This window comes from Canis aureus, chromosome 3 (genome assembly GCF_053574225.1).
Source record: "Canis aureus isolate CA01 chromosome 3, VMU_Caureus_v.1.0, whole genome shotgun sequence".
Lineage (NCBI taxonomy): Eukaryota > Metazoa > Chordata > Mammalia > Carnivora > Canidae > Canis > Canis aureus.
This window is the reverse complement of record NC_135613.1, coordinates 70052992-70072961: the sequence shown is the minus strand read 5'-3', so window position 1 is coordinate 70072961 and position 19970 is coordinate 70052992. Positions and strand designations below refer to the sequence as shown.

At 48.1% G+C, this 19970-nt stretch overlaps 1 protein-coding gene across 4 annotated transcripts in view; it reads right to left on the bottom strand.

The window, feature by feature from the left end:
* Positions 1-19970, bottom strand: part of ZBTB16 (zinc finger and BTB domain containing 16) — a 188339-nt gene that overhangs the window by 43778 nt on the left and 124591 nt on the right. The gene's annotated exons all lie outside the window — the stretch shown is intronic.

Genomic DNA, 19970 nt, shown 5'->3' with positions numbered 1-19970 from the left:
ACTAATCCGCTTCTTCCAGAATTAAAGCACAAGGGAGATTTTTCTGTAGCTTAGCAAGAGAGCTTTTTTTTTTTCTTCTCCTTGCTGGAGAAATGGTACCGTCCAGGCCTGCTGAATGGGGATGCCAGGCTGCTGGAGATGCATTCTCGCGTTCCTTTGGACAGAACATCCCAGCTCCTGGCTGCATGCTTAGTTATTTATTATTGAGATGGAGGTGGAAGGAATGCAAAGTGGCACTTACAAATTTTAAGAGTCCCTCTGTCCCACTCCGCCCCCTTCTGAAAATGCTTTCTGAAATGCTCTAGAAAGGAGAAAGGAGGAGAAAAATGCTTGGGAACCTCACACTCAGAAACTCTAAGAATCACACAGGCAAAGCGCCAGCCCCGACAATAACAGAAACCAAAATCACCAGGCCGTGCATTTGCTTCACAGAGTGCAAAGTGCTCACAAATGTCTTCTTCCACGTGAGCTTCACAGAAGGCCCCTAGGTAAGTGGGGTTTCCTGACCCCATTCTACCAACAAGGAAAATTAACTTCCAAAAGGGCAAGTGACTTGCCCAAAATGTTGCTACTAGGAGCAACAGGCAGCACCAGGACTAGGAATATCCTTTGTTTCTACGACTGCAAGAGGTGGACAGGTATAAGTATCCTCCAGGAAGACACCGGAGTCTCCCCGACAAACAGGAGACCTACAACAAAAGAGCAGAAGTCCAGAAACAGGTCTCCTGGATTCATTTTCCCAAAGCTGAGCCCTGGGAGGGGCGCCTCTGAGCTGGCAGGTGAGAGAGGAGTGAACCATGGGGCCCATGGAGGAAGTTGCCCCGAGTGGGGGGGAGGGAGAGGGCTCAAATCCAGGAGCCCCCTCCTTGCCTCCCATTCTGACCCAGAGCTAACTTCCCTCCTCCTTCACCACCCCCCTTCCTGGTTGGGGGAACAGTCACCACCCCAAGGCAGAGAGGGGAGCTCCCAAGGGAGGCAGTAGCCTTGCAAGAAATGATTGTCCAAGTGTCAACAACCTGCTGCTTCCCAGAGCCTCGGGGTCAGAGGCCAGGACAGAGCACAATGGCTTTCTCGAGCTGAAGGGTCCAGGGAGAGGGGCCTCTGGGGGGTCTCCGGAATGCAGAGGCTCCGAATCCAGGCACTGGGGTCTCCTGTCTTGCCCTTTTATATCCTTCCTCCCTCTGCAAATCCCAGACACCACTAGCCTCAGAAACAGGAGACCAAGAAAGGAAGGGGATTAGCAGCAGCCCACATACACATGCATACACACAAAGGTTTATTCTACAAGGCATGGTGAGCAAATCATTCACCATCCCCACAAAGTAAGTTTACCCTAGAGCAGAAGAGACGAGAATGAGAAGCAAATTCAGTTTGAGCTCTTTTCCTGCCTCCAAGGCTTCCCTGCCCACTCCTCCCATCAGGTAGGGCTGGGCATTCCTGCATATGACAGGCCCAAGCCTCTGTCACAGTCTTGTTTGGGTCCGTGAGCCCCCAGAGGGCAGGCAAGGCACACTCTTTGGATACTGGCACCTGTGCCCGTGGTTGGTGTTCAAATCACAGTTGATGAATGAGGAAGGGATGAGAGTTTAGGGAATATCTTCCTTCTCAAACTCTCTCCATACAAGAGGTTATGTATCTGGATGGGCTTAGATGCAGGATCTATATCACTGACCCATTTAGATCATATTTGGTCAAAAATCCCAGGATACCACTCCTCCTAATTTCTGCCCACCATGCCACACGGAATCCTTAATTACTGAATGGACTAGGCTGCGTTCCTCATTATTTTCTCTATAATTCAAAATATGTTATAATAGCAGTCGACTTGCGTTCATGCAGCATTCACCCCATGTGCAGGGGAGAGCACGGCAGGTGCAACCAAAGAAGCCAAGGGAAGAAAAGCACGTGGCAGAGCTGGGATGGGAGGCGGCGTGGAAGGCACAGAGTAGGGCACGCTTCAGGGTGCCCTGAAGCCAAAGCCCCCCGGGGGTATTGAGAGATGTCACAAGTATAACAATGCCTGAAATATAAATTGTGCCTCATGCCTTACGAAGATGAATAACAACTCCTAAAAGATCACTCTGGTCCCCACATCCATCTTTGAGGTACAGAGTGCAAGTACACTGCTCTAATTTTTCAGACAAGGAACCTGAGACTTGCAAAGGTTGAGTGAGTTCTCTAAGGACATACAGCTGGGAAATTAGTAAAAAAAATCTGAAATCAGATTCCCCTTTCCCGCTTCTAATCAGGAAGCTCCCTCACTGCTTTCTATTAGTCGCATAACAAATATTTACCCCAGGGGCACTTGTTCTAACACAGTGCAAGGGCCCAGGGACCCAGCAATGGTTCAGACATCACTTCTAACTTGCATAGTAGCAGCGTGGCCAAGCACTGCAACTGGAGAGCATACACTTCTCCCCTTGCTTCGTTGGGGTGATGGTGTGACACAGAAGGGCGCCATCCTAGTCTGCTCCAGGCTGCTATCACAAAATACCATAACTAGGCGGCTTGAACAGCAGACATTTATTCCCACAGTTCTGGAGGCTGAAAGTGTGAGATCAGGGTGCCAGCATGGCTGGGTTCTCAGTGAGGCCCTCCTCCTGGCTTGCAGACAGCCACCTTCTAGCAGTGTCCGCACATGGTGCAAAGATAGGAGCTCCAGCCTCTTCCTCTCCCTGTGAAGACCCTAATCTCATCCTGAGGGCTCCACCTCACAGCCTCTTTCAAACCTGCCCCAAGGTCCCCCACCTCCAAATACCATCACACTGGAGCTGAGGGCTTTGACATATGGACTCAGAGGACATGGCTATCTGGTCCATAACAGACACAACAGAGCTGAGAAGAATATGCCAGATGGATAAGGAATAGGATGAGCATGACAGAGTTGGGGGAGATACATGGAAGGGAAAAACAGCAGGACAGCAGGACTCAGGAGGAACCCACTACAGGGGGTAGAAGGTGAGGCCTGAGGCTGTCATTGGGGGGCACATTCTATGCCATCCAGAAGTTCTCAACCCTAGCTCTCCATGTACATCTCCTGAAGGCTGTAAGAAACATCCACGCCTGCATGTTTGAGGATTTGAGGTGTGAGCCCTTGTTTGGTGCTATTTTTCTTTAAAAGTTCCTACAAATGATTTTCATATGTAGCCACGGTAAGACAGTGAGGCTCTTCCGAGGGATAAGCTAGGAGAGGCAACACCGGGTGTGCATTTTAGATACCAGAGCTTCCTTACCTTGGATATAGTTAGCCTACAAGGCCAAGCACTGACCCCAGCCTGGATTGTCCAACTTGACACCCACTCCTCCACTGCCACCTCAGGCTGAGACCATGGGGCACTGCACACCACCCACCTGGAGTCTCCAACGACAAACCGTCACTTCGGGTCCTTTCCCAGACTTAGCTGCCTCCAGACCAACACGCTGCAGCCCATCTGACCGAGAGTGTTCCCTGACGATCAGGTGAGGATATAACTCAGGCAAATGCCATCCGCAGGAGTTATGGGTTTCTGGCTGCAGCAGAAGGGCTGCAGGCGGGCAAAGGAATGCAAGACGCTATAAACACTATGCTGAACCCCCACAGCACAAATCATATTCAACCGCCTTGCACTGTTAGTATCCCTTTATTTATTTATTTATTTATTTATTTTAAATTTTTTTTAAGTATCTCTTTAGATAGGTCTGTTTTCCTCCTTAGCAATGGTTAGCTTTCTGAAGGTAGGACTTGGGTCTGTTTTTTGTTTTTTTATTTATTTTTTTTATTTTTTTTGCCAAAATTCAGAGTGCTTAGAACTGCATGGCTGGTAGGCAGAATGAGGCCTAAGGAGCTCCAGGGCATCAGACCCACACAGGGCCTGGAAGCCCTCAGAGTAGACTCTGAGTAACGGACTGCCAAGGAGCGCCACGTGGGACAGACTCTCCCACCCAGGAGATTCATGGGCAAGGGGAAAGAGTATTATTCTTTGGAGGTGACAGAGTTGTGGGTATCCTTGGGGGGACAGGAAGAGTGGTCTAAGACCAGGAGTCCTGGGTGCTAACCCACAGTGACCCTCTCTAACTTGCTGTGTGATCCCAGGCAAATCACTGAACTTCTCTGAGGCTCAGGACCATCCTCCGCAGAGCTTCTTGCTCTAGTTCTGAGGTCCGGCAGTCTACAAAGGTTAGAATTCTAGACCTCAAATTAGCCTCTCCCAATATGAGCACATCCCACCACAGGGCCCAGGACATGGAAATGGTAATCCCAGGCTCTGCTTTTACAAGGTGAGGGATGTGACACTATGACTCACTGCTGGATCAAGCAAGACTTCTTTCTGAGTAGAAGCCAGGCCTCCTCCTGGCATCCAGGAACCTAGGATGGGGAGCCCAGAAGCATTCTAGAATGGGAATCCAAGTTAGGCAGCCTGCTGAAGGCAGTGGCCAAGACCCCGCCTTCCAGACCACCTCTCTGGAGACAGGGATCCCAACGCATTCGGGAATAGAAAAACACTTGGTGCTCATTCATTTGTCAAAAACCTCAAGAGTGTTTCCCAAAGGAGAGAAGCCAGAGCGACTCCAGGGCCCAGGGGGCAGCTTTCAGATGCAAAGTCTCCCCCTTTTCAATTCCTGTAACTAAAATGAATATGGAAAAGATAATTACCTTTAAAACATACTTAATACTTGAACACATTATCTCTACCTGCAGAAAAAGAATGTTATCTGATGGGATCTTCCCCATAAGCTTAATCAAATTGCTATCTTAAAACTCTCTGGAGTCCTGTGAAACAGTAATAGAAAATCCGAGGCAGAGGCTGGAAGCATTTTATATTTGTTTGGTTGAGGGGAATGTGTATCCCATCTGACAATGGGCACTTAGAGACAAAGTCATTTCCAATCTGTAATGGATCTTCTCCTAGCGGGGGCAGAGAACATTTTGTCTGACCCAAAACCTGAAATCCTGCTGCTAAGTAACTTTTCCTAACGTTCACAGAAGGAAATTCCAAAAGAAAAACCTTTCTCCTAATACCTGTTTGGGGTATCTTCCCCCTAGTTGGCCCTGGGACACTTAACATATGGAGATGCTTCACTTGCTACTTAACTCTGGGTTTTAACTTGGCAAATAAATCGATGCCTCTATTTTCCTGGGTCTGCCCAGGCCCCGGGCGGGGCCATTCATTACGTTAGGAGAGGAGGTAAATTACCTGCTCAGATCCTGCCCAGGGCGAGTGGCCGTTTGCAAGGCTGGAGAAAACCAAAGGAAAACAGCTTTCAAGAAGATCAAATGTGAGGACTGGATAGGTTCCCAGCTTCTCAAGCTTGCCTTGAATGGCCAAGTAAACAGCTGCTGCAAAAGTGCCCGGCCAGCCCAGTTTATCTTGTTGACAGAAGGAGCGATAGGTAAGAGGCGATAATGCGCTGCAGCTCTGTTAGCTACTTCTGCCTGCGGTCCCCAGAAGGGCCTTCAGATGTGGGGCCCGGTGCCCTGACCAAAGCATGGAAGGCAAAGGCGCATCCCCGTCCGTGCACAAGGAAGGCCCATCAGGGCTTACAGGAGAAATGAATGGGTGTAGGGAGCATCCTAGGAAACCAAATGATTATCAAGATGCAGGTCTGTTGGCATGCACGGTACAGATTACAAAACAGCACACATCGCATACGATGGCTCCGTGTTTGTTCAAAAGAAAACAAGAAGATGGTGTACTTTCTCATTTCCCCACGCTGAGCACATATTATTTATAGGATTCTTTCCTTAAAATGGGCTCTCCCTGGGTCCATGCTGATCATGCTGCCTTTGGCAAGAGTGACTCCTCCCCAGGAAGGTAAGGACCAGCTTTTCTTCTTGAGATCTACCCAGAAGGCAGCTCCCCAGTCTCCCTGACTGCGGATGTCAGGTTCACATCTTTCTCCCACTGAGGGCCTGGACCTGATTCCTTCCTCCTGCCTTCTGTGAACAGTAGGACTGTCCGAACGGTCACTTGGATGTGTCTACCTATTTAGAAAGGCCTATGACGCAGAAAGTAGAGGGGACCGGCTGAGCCTGTACAAACCAACATCCCTGGGGGTGGCTTTTTGTTTTAGCTGACAGAATTCACAAACCCTAGAAGTACTACCTTTTAAAATATACAATTCAATGGTTTTGAATGCACTCGCAAAGCTATACAAGCGTCTCCAACGCTATCAATTCTAGAATATTTTCCTCCGCCTAAAAAAGAAATTCCATATGCATTGGATGGCATTCCCCACTCTCCCGTCGGCTGCTGGCAACTACTAATCTGCTCTGCCTCTAAGACTTGCCTATTCTGAACACTTCCCACAAATGGAATCACACAACATGCAGCCTTTGCACCTGCCTTCTTTCACGTTGTTGTCCACATGCGTGCGTGCATGTGACAGCACGGTATCAGCACTCTGCTCCTTTTCATGGCTGAGTAGTACTCCACGGCATGGCCCTACCACACTCCGTCTGCTTGTCAAATGCAGGGCAGACCTGGGCCATCTCTAGTTTTTGGCTACTGTGAATGGGGCTGCTGTGAACACTCATGTATGAGTCTGTGTGTGGACCTAGGTTTTCCATTCTCTTGGGTTGGAAGTTGCTTTTTAAAAATAAAACGCATGTGATGAGGTTGTCATTTGTCTCTCTCCCACGGTAGAAGTGAAGACAAAGAATGACAAGACAGAGAGTACAGGATACTTAAAGGATGGTTTCCAAAAATCCGAGGGTTCCAGCTAATCAGGTTCCAGGAATCTGCCAGGTGCCTAACCCCTTGCTGCCCAGCCTCACACACGTTTGGACTGTAAGTCCTCTGTGTCCCCACCTCAGGCACCACCGTCCCCTCCTTCCCCACTGGCCTCCGCAGCCCACTTCACCCCCCTCTGCAGAAATCTGTGCTGCAGCATATGAAATATTTAAGCTGGTTTTCTAAATATATATATTATTTAGCCTACAGTCTATAAAATATTCACATTGTTTGTCCCAACCACCCCCCTCCGATATCTGCATTATTTACAGTACAATCAGGAAAACATTAACCCTTATGTTCTGACTTGCACATTTTCTCCCCTATTCCACTGTGTCACCAGCTGTGCACAACCTGTGAGAGGCAATAGTTGAGTCCTCCACCCGAGTCACAGAGCAGGCCCTGGGAAGGCAGTCTCCAAAGGCTTCCAATCAGAATCGCAGTCCCACCTGTCAACCCTGAAGGACCAGCGGGCACACACCATCAAACTTCTGGGGTGGTCTTAGATGCCAAGCTCGTGTCCCACCACTGCTGACATTTCACTGTTCCCAGAATCTCACATTTACTTATTCCCGGTCTCCATCACCCTTCTGGATTTGACCTCACTTCTCATTTAGGCGTAATGAAAATCTTTCTTGCTATCTGCTTCCCCCGTTAAGGCCCTTGGTGAGCATGGACAGCAGCTATGACCTACTATGGAAACCAAGGCACCTGCCAGTGTAGCTGGGACACTGTGTCCTGGATCTCTCTCAAAATCCAATTATTTAAACGTGTAGCCTTTCCTTTTAGGAAGTCCTCCTTCTTGGGGGCACCTGCGTGGCTCAGTGGGTGAAGCATCTGACACTTGGTCTCAGCTCAGGTCATGATCTCAGGGTCATGGGCTCCACGCTCAGCAGGGCATCAGCTCAGGACTGTCTCTCCCTCTGCCCCCACCCACCCACCTTCTCACTCTCCTTTTCTTTTTTTTTTTTTTTAAGATTTTATTTATTTATTCATGAGAGACACACAGAGAGAGGCAGAAACATAGGTAGAGGGAGAAGCAGGCTCCCTGCAAGGAGCCCGATGTGGGACTCGATTCCAGGACCCCCAGGATCATGACCTGAGCCGAAGGCAGACACTCAACCACTGAACCACCCAGGTGCCCTCTCTCTCTCGCTCTCTTAGTAAGAAAAAAAGAGTTATCCTTTTATTTTTTTTTAAGTTCTCCTTTTAAAGGTGCTATTTTTCTCCCTTATCATGTGACCTTAGTTTTTATAAATGATACATGGCTACAAATAATTATTATTCAGAAGTAGATACAACAGAAAATAAAACCTTATTTGCTCTGTAATCCTATTCTCTAAAGATACTCACTGTTAATAGCTAGAGAGCCTTATAGAATCGTCCAGGATGGCTTCAGTGTTTTGTAGTAAATGGCACCACACTATACAACCTGTTTTCTCTAACCAGCCTCTATCACACAAAACATCATGGACATCTCTCCGTGTCAGGTACTATAATTAACAGATTCCTTACCTTTGGACATTTAGGTTGCTCTCATTGCTCTCATTGCTTTGTAATTACATATAATGTTGTAATCAGCAACCCTAAGGGAGGCTAAAAAATTGATCTCTGGTCCATGAAGGCCAAAGCTGGGGTTGAAACAAATACCATGGGTTTCTGAGCATCGGCTGCACAGTCCCAGGGATGGGCCTGGCCCAGGAGAGGGGCACCCCGCCCTGGCAGGAGGCAGCCTTCCGAATCGCTCTGCAGGACACACCTCCTTAACCTAGACACCTCCAGCGAAATGTCAAGGGTGTAAAATCAACTCTCATCTGTCTCCTGGTCGTTTAACCAGGAGAGCTTTTCTCTTTCTCCTCCTCCTCCTCCTCCTCCTCCTCCTCCCCCACATCCACTACCTCTACTTACCCTGCTTCTGTTTTGAATCTCTAAAATAATGTGACAAGTTAATGATGGTACAATTATCTAAATGTTTAACAGACATGTTATCTAAGTGAGTCGGATTGAGATTCCATCCCGCTGACAATAAACATCCATGGTGGAGCAGAAAGCGATAGGCAAATTATAGCAAACCCTGCAATTTCAATGCTATTAAATTTGGAGGAATAACAGCCTTGAGGCCTGTAAACTCTGAATAAAATAGGCCCTTGTGTTTGTCCAACTATTAAATCAAAATGCTACCAACATCCTAGAAAAAACAAGGCGATTTATGGCTTTTCAAGTTTCAGTTACACATGGGTTTTTATTAACTCCTTTCTATCACGGGGCAGCGATGGTGTCACGAGGGAGACGAGAGAGCAGTCAGAGAGGAAAGGGTGGGAGCTGGAAGTGGAGTCAGGGGGAGAAAGGAGAAACACAGGGGATGAAGAATGGGAAGGCAGAGAGAGGAGGGGACCCCGGGTCAGAGTGGGCGGGGGGTGGGGGGTGGTTGGTGAGGCTGATTGTGGGGATTTGAGAGAGAAGGAGCAGCTCTGAACAGCAGGATGATAGAGGATCCTGAAAGCCCAGAAGACTCACCACCAGGGCACCTCATCTCAAATCCCAGCCCTTCCAATGAATGGGATGTACTCTCTAAACCTCTGCCTGGGGTACTGGGTGGCTCAGTGGTTGAGAGTCTGCCTTTGGCTCAGGGCGTAATCCCAGGGTCCTGGGATCGAGTCCCACATCAGGCTCCCCATAGGGAGCCTGCTTCTCCCTCTGCCTGTGTCTCTGCCTCTCTGTCTCTCATGATTAAATAAATAAAATCTTTTAAAAAAATAAACCTCTGCCTGTATGTTTTGCAGGGGTGGTGGTACACCAGGTTAGGTTGTCCCTGATAAGCGCCAAGCTGTCCCGAGCACTGAGCAACAGTCCTCAAACATCGAATTCTCTCCTTCTCCTCAAATTTCCAGAATAATTTGTAAGGGGCAAAAGAGCTTCATCTTTAATCCCTTCTTCAGACACAGCATTTACTTAAACCTTTATTGAATAAGCTTCTAAATAAAGTGAAAGAAACAGGTGTCTGCTGGCAAGGAACAGAACCCATAGACATCTAAACAGTCAGAGCAAGAAGCCCCCACTGAAGGTGTGCTCTACATTCCAGGCACTAGGCCTGTAGTATTTTATTCAGGCCTTACAAAAAACATTGTATGGGTTTTTTTTTTTTTTAAGATTTTATATATGTATTCATGAGAGACACGTAGAGAGAGGTAGAGACATAGGCAGAGGGAGAAGCAGGCTCCCTGTGGGGAGCCCGATGTGGGACCTGATCCCACACCCTGAGCCAAAGGCAGACAATCACTGAGCCACCCAGATGCCACCATTGCACAGTTTTTGTTTTGTTTTGTTTTGTTTTTTTATGATAGTCAGAGAGAGAGAGAGGCAGAGACACAGGCAGAGGGAGAAGCAGGCTCCATGCACTGGGAGCCCGACGTGGGATTCGATCCCGGGTCTCCAGGATCGCGCCCTGGGCCAAAGGCAGGCGCCAAACCGCTGTGCCATCCAGGGATCCCGCATTGCACGGTTTTTAATCATAGTTTACAAATGTGAAAATTAAGGTTGAGAAAAATGGAGATGATCAATAGGAGATCAGAATCTTAGGCTGTGCTTAGAACCACAGAACCGCCAATTCACACAGCCAATATTTGAGAGAAGAAGAGAAAGCAAGCCTGTGAGAGAGCCCAGATCAGAACTCAGTTTTCCTCTTGTGACTCATTATGGCTTCCACATACCATGCTACCCCTCACACGACAAGGGTGGTCACCATCATTTCTGTGACGATGGGAGGCCAGTCAAGGCAGAGACCCTGGGGGTCCCAAATGCTGCTGTAGCATATATGTCTAGCACAAAGCAGACACCCAAGAGATCAACTGAAAGAGCTTCAACCTTCTCCAACCCAGATCTGCCTTGCGTGAACCTCCCTTTCCCAATCCTAAAACAGCCAACCACTACCAATCCCCTTAAAGCACCGTTCAAAGCACCAATGCTTCACATGAAATGTACTGCAGTGATGAACGGGCAGAGCATGAAGGATTTTTAGGGCAGTAAAACTATTCTGTATGATGCAACTCCGGTAGGTACATGTCATTATACATTCATCCAAACCCACAGGACACCTAGAGTGAACCATATGCAGACTCTAGACTGGGTGCTTACAGTGTGTCAGTGTAGGATCACAGGTTATAACACAGGTTCCACTGTGGCAGGGATGTTGACAGTGGGGGAGGCTGTGGATATGTGGGGGCAGGGCGTATATGGGAATTCTCTATACTTTCCACTTGATATTGCTGTAAACCTGAAATCGCTTTAAAAAAAATAAATTTTGGGGACACCTGGGTGGCTCAGTGGTTGAGCATCTGCTTTCAGCTTGGGGTGTGATCCCGGGGTCCAGGATCGAGTCCCACATTGGGCTCCCTACAAGGAGCCTGCTTCTCCCTCTGCCTATGTCTCTGACTCTCTCCCTCTCTCTCTGTGTGTCTCTCATGAATAAATGAATGAATCTTTAAACATTAAAAAAATTTTTTAAATTCAAAAAGAATTTTTAAATTTAAAAATAATGTTTCTTAAAAAAAAAAAAAAAAAAAAGCCTAGGTGGCCCCTCCATAAGGTGGCCAGAGGGGCCTAGAGCCACTAGGGTAAAGGATGGCTTGTCTGGGCCAGCAGGTGACAGCTGAATTATCCTTCCCTACTCCATAGCAAGCAGCTCCAACAAAGCCAAGAGCCCTGGGCTTGGAAAATAAAACTCTATATTAGGCATCAAACATGCCTTTATAGTAACAGCATGAAATGAGGTCAGGAGTAAGTCTATGCTGGTGCACTGACTGAAGGAACAGCATATGACTCTCCCTCCCAAAGTGCCTATGACGTTCCCTGGCCGTTCCTGAGCTCGGGCTTTCTCATGTTCAATTCCTTGGCACATGGCGTGAAATGCTATACAAATCACCCCTGATATTTATAAAAGTCAAATGCTATTATGTTTTCAATGGGGAGGTCACGCCAGCTTGCATGGGATCCATGTGTTCCTCCAATGACCGCCTGCCCCGTCCTCCCCATACCCTCCAGCGTGGGCAGGGGTTTGAGGCTCACTCTGCCTTTCTGCCCACATCAAGTTTTAGGTAGATGAAGCTGTTTGTTGTCATCTGCCTCTTCTCCCTTGGCCCCTCTTCCACTGGGGCGGGCACCTGGCAGCCGCCCTCTGGGAGGAGGAACCAGAACAGTTGCTGGTTTTCCTACTGCCATGGGATGGGGGCCAGCACCCCTGACGAGGCTTCTCAGTGCCCAGCGCTGCCTTTGTGCCAGATCTGGGGCAGGAGAGGGGCAAGGCGGGCAGCCATCCTGAGGGACGGAATGTGGCTGCTCACCCTTTTAAATCCTCTCCCCCATCTGCTGCTCCTGCCACCCTTTCCATGTTCACCCACCACAGAATGACCTCCAAATAAGTACTTCATTTTCTGTTCTGAGGTTCAGAGCCAGAGACCGTCCCTGCAGCTTTTCCCAAGCATCGCTGACATACCAGGGATGAGAGAGGGACCAGTGTAAGCAGGTAGGGGGTGCAGCTCTGTACCTTCGAAGGGAGGAGATGGTCATCCAGCTGCAAAGCGTGTGCATGCATGTGCATGTGTGTGCTCACGGATTCCTCCTTCCAGAGCTACAGCAAGATGCCCCCCAGCCTCCTTCACATTGAAAAGGAGACCACTCTGGGGCAGGACTCTCTCCAGCATCTGCTCTCTTTCAGGGGACAGCAGATCCCACAGCAGGGCTGCCCGCAGCCCCCAGGTGTGTTAGCTGCCCCTAGACCACAGCACCAACCCTCTCGCAGGGAACACCAAGAGGACGGGAACCAGCATGTCGACATTTGCATCTGCCTGAGTGGCTTCTTCTGTGACACAGGAATGTGAAAACTAGGCAACTTTTTCTAGGCCAGTAAAAGAAAGCCCTTATTTTGTAGTCAGAGTAGAGAGAAGGCTTGGGGTGGAAGTAAGAACTCGTGGGTTCTAATTTGAGTTTGGCTTGTTTGTTCCTAACCGACCCCCTTTTACACATATGGGCTTCTGACTCCTGATTTCATAGGCTACTTAAACAGACAGAGCGCACCCTTGATTTGCACATCAGGTGCAAGGTCCGCTGGGGAGGGAAGACAGCACTGAAACATGGGCTCTGGGGTACAGAAGCCCAGGTACCTGTGCCAGCTGTACCTTGGGGACTGACTGGCCTTCCTTAATCTTTCTGGGTCTAAGTTTTCTCTAGCAAAGAATAGGGAGGAAAAATGTGTCTGTGTTAGGACTGTCGCCAAGACTTTAATAAAATTAGAACTCCAAAGTATCCAACAGGGTACAGCTCTTGTATTGTCTGTACCCAAGGCAAGTAGATCCCATCAGTTCATTTACGTCACAACACCATAATCTTCAGGAAAGCAGGGACCAGATTTTGTTTACCATCATGTATTAGGTTCACAAAGCCCCCTGCACATAGTAGGCCCTTTAAAACTTAGGGAGTAAGTGAATGAAGGAATGATGGGACCAACCAGCTGCAGAGTGTAACTCAAGTCACTAACCTGGGGAGCTGGAGGAGAGAGCTCAATGTCTTCACAACAAGTTTAGAGATCAAGTTCAACCTTATGTTCTGAGCCTCCAAGATGACCCTTAACTTCCTAATTCCAGAGTTCCTAAACCTGGCAATGGCTTTGGCCATCTGTGTTTGCCTCTTTTCCTCACTAGGGCACTAGGAGGGCCTAAGGGGGAATGACAGACACGATAATCTTCCCCGAAGAAGGCAGGGATCCAGAATCCCCAGGCTCCTGATGGTTACAGACACGGGCCATGATACCAGTAGGAGTCTTAAGATTCTTGAGCCTTCGAGGCTACCAACCAATGAGGCCTCCTCTAAAACGTGGCTGGGCATGCTCTCAGTGCAGCGCTCCTGCAGGGTGCAATACCTGCTAGGTGTTATTCTCAGCTCTGCAGCTTGTCTGGCCTAGGCTTAAATGTCATCTGTTTGGATATTGGTAGGGAGTAGTCCTCCTGGACAGCCGTAGGCATTCACCAGGTACCAGGATCTTAAATGACATTTACCAAATCTGCTCTGTGAGACCGTTCAGAACTGCATTCCGCCCTCGCCTCTCCCACCTGCTCTTAGAGGCTCCAGTGGCCATTAGCTCGGTGGACATCCTGGAAAAGTCCTCTTGGCCAGAGGACAAGCCCACAATCCTGGAAGACCCCACCTCCACCTTGGCAAAGCAACTCTACACCATGGCTGCTGCTCACCCACCAAAACCAGCAACCCGGCCCCTCCCCTCTCACCCACCCCAGGCTGGGATGGATGCCCTCCGAGGCCTCTGATGAGGAGCCTGATGACGCAGTGACAGTAACCAGCACCACCATCTCCTGAGCGTTTGCTCTCTGCAAGACCTGTGCTGAATGCTTACAGAGTCTCAAATGAAATCCTCACAATATCCCTTATACGCTAGACACCATCATTATCCTCATGTTAGAAAGATGGAAACGAAAGCTTGCAGAAGTGAAGCAATATGCCCAAGATCATAAAACTAGGATTGGAATCTAGACAATCTGATACCAGATCCCAAGTTCGGGGGGAGTGGGCGGGGAGGGGGTGAGGGCGGGAAGGAGTGGTACTAAGTACAGGACACCATGAACTTCACACTCTGACTTCAGGCCCTAAAGGGGCACCTTCTCTGAGGCCTGTAAGGCAAATCTGAGCCACCCGCTAGGGCCCAAACTTGCCCAGTGAGTAAAGCCCTCTAGAGATCCTCCTCTCCATTCCTCTGCCTCTGGGCAGGTGGTCCTCCCCAAGCAGACATGCCCACAGCCACCCTTCCTGCTACTTGGGCTCTTGGAGTCTCTCTGACCTGATGCACACAGACCAGCACTGGCCCTGTTTTCCCCATCGTCACTGCACAGGCAGGCCAAGCCAGGCCAGGCAGGCGGCTGCTCTGATGTCTTCACATGTGAATGAAAAGGCTGAAAGTCCCTACAGGTCCTCCCTAAGGCCCCTCACCCACACCTTTTCCTTCTCGTGCAGGGCACACTCCAGACCGTCTCAACCCCATCGCCTTCAGCTCAGAGCCAAGGTAGCTCCTCTGCCCTCTAATTAACGCCACCCGATCCCGTCTGTCGCCCCCAGGCCTCTTCAGGTCCCAAATGGGGATGTACAGTGGTGGCTTGAACAACATTATGATTTGTAAAACCCACTCCTAATTAGTTTGACTTTGAATAAAGAGGGTAATTATTTTTAAATTTATTAACTGCTGCCTGGCCGGAGAAGTTTCCAGATCAAATGACATGGAGAAGCTATTTCTGTTCAGTGATGCAGCAATTTATATTACTGATCGGTCATTAAAACCTCTGGCACAGAACCACTTGTGTTTCCTGAGCCAAGATAGTGTCCATGTGTCAAATTTCAAACCCAGAGTATAAATTAAGCCATTAATGGTATTTATCAGTTTATCTGGACTTTAAAGAACTGCTTACTAATTTAAGACACTCTCGATATAGAACCTACGCGGTGCACTGGGTGTGCACGTGTGTACGCACGTGTGTATGCGTGTTTTCTCACTTTTTTATTTTTCTGAACAGTTAAAAAAAATCTGATGTGTAAATGAAGTACAAGCATCTCGGGGAGCTGCATAGCTGTTAATTCCTCGCTGCTCTGCAACCCGACAGTTTGGAAGCAGCAGTGTTTTGCAATATGTATTTGTCATAATATAAAAGGTGTAAAGTGATCTCTGTTTATCTCCTCAAAGTCTTCGCTGTACCAAAACAGAAAGCTGAAATATGACAACAAAGCCTGAGCCCAGCCCAACCATAAGCCCGGCCTCCCAGCGCACCAGCCGGAGCCCGGCAAGATCCTGGGGGAAGGGGTGTAGGAGAAGCCATACACACCCCACGACAGAAATCCGGGGGAAGTGAGGTCAAAAGGGGGTGACGTGAAGATGCCATTCGTTTGGCTAAAATGGAGTGAGAAGGACTTTCTATGAAATTCATTTCCCGGTTTCAAAAACCCCTAGAAGACACCATAACCACCCATCTGACACAATGTTCCAGGTCAGCTCTAATTAGTCCCCTGCATGGCTGCTCTGGGCATGGGACTTCCAGATTCCGTTTGTTTCAGGCAAGTTATAGCCTGTCCCAGGAAGGGGATACGGGTATTAGGGTGTTGAGGATTCTTAGTTGAATGGGTCGCACGGATCCAAAAGAGCCCTGCCCAGGCAGGGCAGTGAGCAAAATGATCTCTGAACGGGTCTTACGCCAGTCATCTAGCCACACACACCTGTGACAACAGGAAGTCACTCTGGAGGCAGGTAGGAGCCAGTGAAAAGAACATTGGCATTGGAGTTGGGTCAAGTGCCAGCTCTCCACTTTCTAGAGACCCCTGTTTTCTCATCTATTAAATGGGTACAATCGAAAAATGTGTTTTATCAACTAAGGTACCAGAAATACAGAGCAGCATTACCATGACTTTGCCTTTCCCAGGGTCTCCGCTCCTTCTCCTCTTCCGAGCGCTCTCTGCCCTCCTGCTGGCTCTCCAACCGTACCTGGCCCCCCACCTGTCTCTACCTAGTCCAATAACTTCAGCGTTACTGTCAGCATCCCTTACAATTAGGCCTCTCCCTGCTTCATGGGCCCCCTTAGAACAGAGACGGCAAATGGATTTCAAGTTGTGTTCTTTTCTTTTCTTTGATGATTAGAGGAGTCTGGAGAACTACCTGGGTTCTGCAGGCAATGGCATTATAAACAAGCTCTACCATGCCTGGGGAAGAGCCACCTCACCACCCAAGGATAAGGCTTCTGTGCATCTGTGTTCCGCCCTGGCCCAGCGTGTCTACACTAGGAGCGGCCCAGCACCCGTGCCCACTGGGGGAGCCTGCCCACGGGGAGAGAGCCCTCCCTAAGGCATCCACCTTCACCTCTCATCCCAAATTTGGATTCATTTCCTCCATTTCTCACCCCTTTCAAGAGTTCCACTGACTCAACCTAGAGATAAAGCAAAAGTAAGGCCGGATGGGTTGGGTCTACCTCTGTCATAGGAAGGATGACTCTGTATTTCTTTGGCAGGTGAGGAGATCTCCAGGGCAGAAAGGACGAGTAACAAGTCAAGGCCATCCGCCCACTAGAGTGTGGAGTTAGAGCCACATCTCAGGCTTCTGACCCAAACTATGGGCTCTTTCCAACCACTAATCAAATATCCTTTTCTGGAAGGTGCCAGCTGCTTTCAAATTCTCACTGACTAAATAAATCCTAGAAAAGCACTGGCCCTAAGACGGCTCCCAACTTTCAAAGCTGAATCAACCCAGATTCTAAAGAACAGATTGAAATGTCATCAATGCCACTGAATTGTATGCTTGAAAAATAGTGTAATACACCACAAACCACTGAATTGTGTACTTTTAACAGGTGAAATGTATGCTATATGAATTCTATCTCAATAAAATTGTCTGGAAAAAAACATAGATAGCATGTCTGTATTGGTCACTGCTATATGGGGGTGCCAGGCACACAGAAGGTGCTCACTAAGCGCATGGGGTCTGTTCACAAACAGCCTCCCACTTGCTCACTCCTTCTCTGATCCTGGCTGAAAGGTGGCTTGCTCCCCGCTGCTGATTTAATCTGCATGGACAGATCAACCTGCCCGGCAAAGCTGGCTCACCGCTCACTCTCCACAGGCCCCAGATCGGAATTCTCAGATACATGTGGTCCAGCAATAAGAAACTGGCTGGGACCTGGGGACCACCGGGGTCCTGCCCTGGCTTTCAAGATAACTAGCTCTGGAACCTGGGGCAAAATCATTTGGCCAAGTCACCTTTTCTATAACAAAGCCACCTTCTCCACAACCAAGCTCACCTAGAAAGTGCTCCTCCAGTTGTCACAGGCCAGGGAAGTCCAGACTAAGGCCCATGATACCATGTTTTCCACTTGGGAAAGGCAGATCGTGTGAGGTCACAGGACATGGAAATACTGCTGACATAATGGTGGCAGCAGCAGTGGCTGAGCGGTCTTCCTTCTTCTCACCGCTAGCTCCCTATAGCAGCTTGGCAGCCAGTCTCCAGAAATGACCGCCACACACAACCCTGCATTTGTCTGTCACTGCCCCTTGAGAAGAAGAGCCTAGTCTTCCACTCCACGAGTCTGGGGCTGACCTGTGCCTGCTCTGACCAATATAACATAGCAGAAGTGATGCTCACAGTTTCCAGCCTAGCTTTGAAGATAGCTTGCGCAGCTTATGCTTCCATACTTGTGGGGCCCTAAGCTGTCATGCAAAAAATTTAAGCCACTCTGCTGCAGAGGGAGGCCAAGTAGCAGAGCGCTGAAGGTGAGGAAGTCATCCTGGATGTCCAGCCCTATTAGGCCTGCAGAGAACTCCAGACCCAGATACTGTCCAACTGCAATCTCAAGAGGGACCCCAAGTGAAAACCACCCAACTGAGCCCAGTCGACCCACGGAACTGTCAGATAGTAATACTCTGTTGCTTTAATCTACTGGTGAGGGGTTCATTACACAGCAATTACTAATTGACATATGCCCCGTGGTCAATTCCCAACACAGAAGTCAGAGTGAGCTTTGAAACACACAAACCAAGTCATGTCATTCTCTCGTTCAAAACCCTCCAATGGACCATTATTTCTTTTACTCAATACATGTTTGTACACATGTGTGTGTGGGTGGGGTGTGTGTATATATGTGTGCAGATTTACTAAGATATCCTTTGTATACCATATAACATGTAATTCATATATTTAAATGGTACAGTTCAATAGTTTCTAGTATATTCAGAGTTGTGCAACTATCATCACCATCAATTTTAGAACATTTTTATCAGCCCTCAGTCATTCCCCATTTCCCCTCAACTCCCCCAGCCTCTGGTACCTAATTTACTTTCTGTGTATAGATTTGCCCATTCTAGACCCTCCCTATAAACAGAATCATATGACATGTGGCCTTTTGCGATGGGCTCCCTGCATTGAGGCATGATGTTCTTAAGATTCATCTACATTGTAGAGTGTATCACTACTCCACCCCCTTTTATAGCAAATAATATTCCATTCTGCACATAAATGACACTTTGTTTACCCATCCTTCAGTGGGTGGACACTGGGTTGTCTCTGCCTTTTGGCTATGATGAATAATGCTGCTTATAAAAATTCATGTGCAAGTTTTGGCAAGAACATGTTCTCATTTCCTTGGTAGACACCTAGGAGTACCATTGCTTTGTATATGGTAACTCTATGTTTAACCTTTGGCGGAGCTGCCAGACTGCTGTCCAAAGTGTACATTCCCACCAGCTGTGTATAGGGGCTCTGATTTCTCCACATCCTTGCAACACTTCTTATTATCTGTATTATATATGACAGTCACGTCCTGATGGGTATAAAAAAATGACTTCATTGTCATTTTGATTTGTATTTCCCTTATGATGGCCTGGTGGTGTTAAGCATCGTTTTATGTGCTCATTGACTATTTTTGGAAAAATGTCTATTTAGATCTTTTGCCTGTTTTATTTTGGTTATTTGTATTTTATTATTAAGTTATGAGTTATTACTGAGTTATAAGAGTTATATTTTCTTACTGTAAGTCTCTTGTCAGGAATGCGATTTGCAAATATTTTATCCCCTTCCAACGGACTTTTAGCACATGCAGAAAAAAGCTAAATTCCTTACTAGGGTTCAGAGACCACCTGATTTTTGACCCAATGTGCCACCACTCTCTGCACCTTCCTCCCTGACCACCCCTACCACCACCACCAACACAATGCTGCTCCTCATGCTGCTCCAACAGGCAGTCAAGTCAGCCTAACCTCAGGGCTCCTGCAAGTGTTTGTTCCTCTGAGTGGCTCACTCCCTCACATCAGGACTCTGCTCAGATGTCACCTTCTTAGGCCTAGCCAGTTAACCTAAAATACCACTTTTCTCCCTCTCACTCTCTTCCCTTTATCTTGCTTCATTTTCTTCCCAGCCGTATTACCACCTGACATTACATTACATACTTACTTGCCTCTACCGTCTCCCCATTAGAATCTCAGTTCCATGAGGGACAGGAGTGCTTATCTGTCTCGTATGTTACTATACCGTAAATGCAATAAGCATGCTGGGGCACGCTGTGGGAAATCAATAAATATTTATTAAATTTTAAATACATCTACTCCTATTTATTAAATGCTTACTATGAGCCAAACACTCTGCAGAGTACTTCAAATAAAGTATCTTATTGCATGCCCATGACAACACTATGCTATGGAGGTAGGTACTCTTATGATTCCACTTTTCTAATA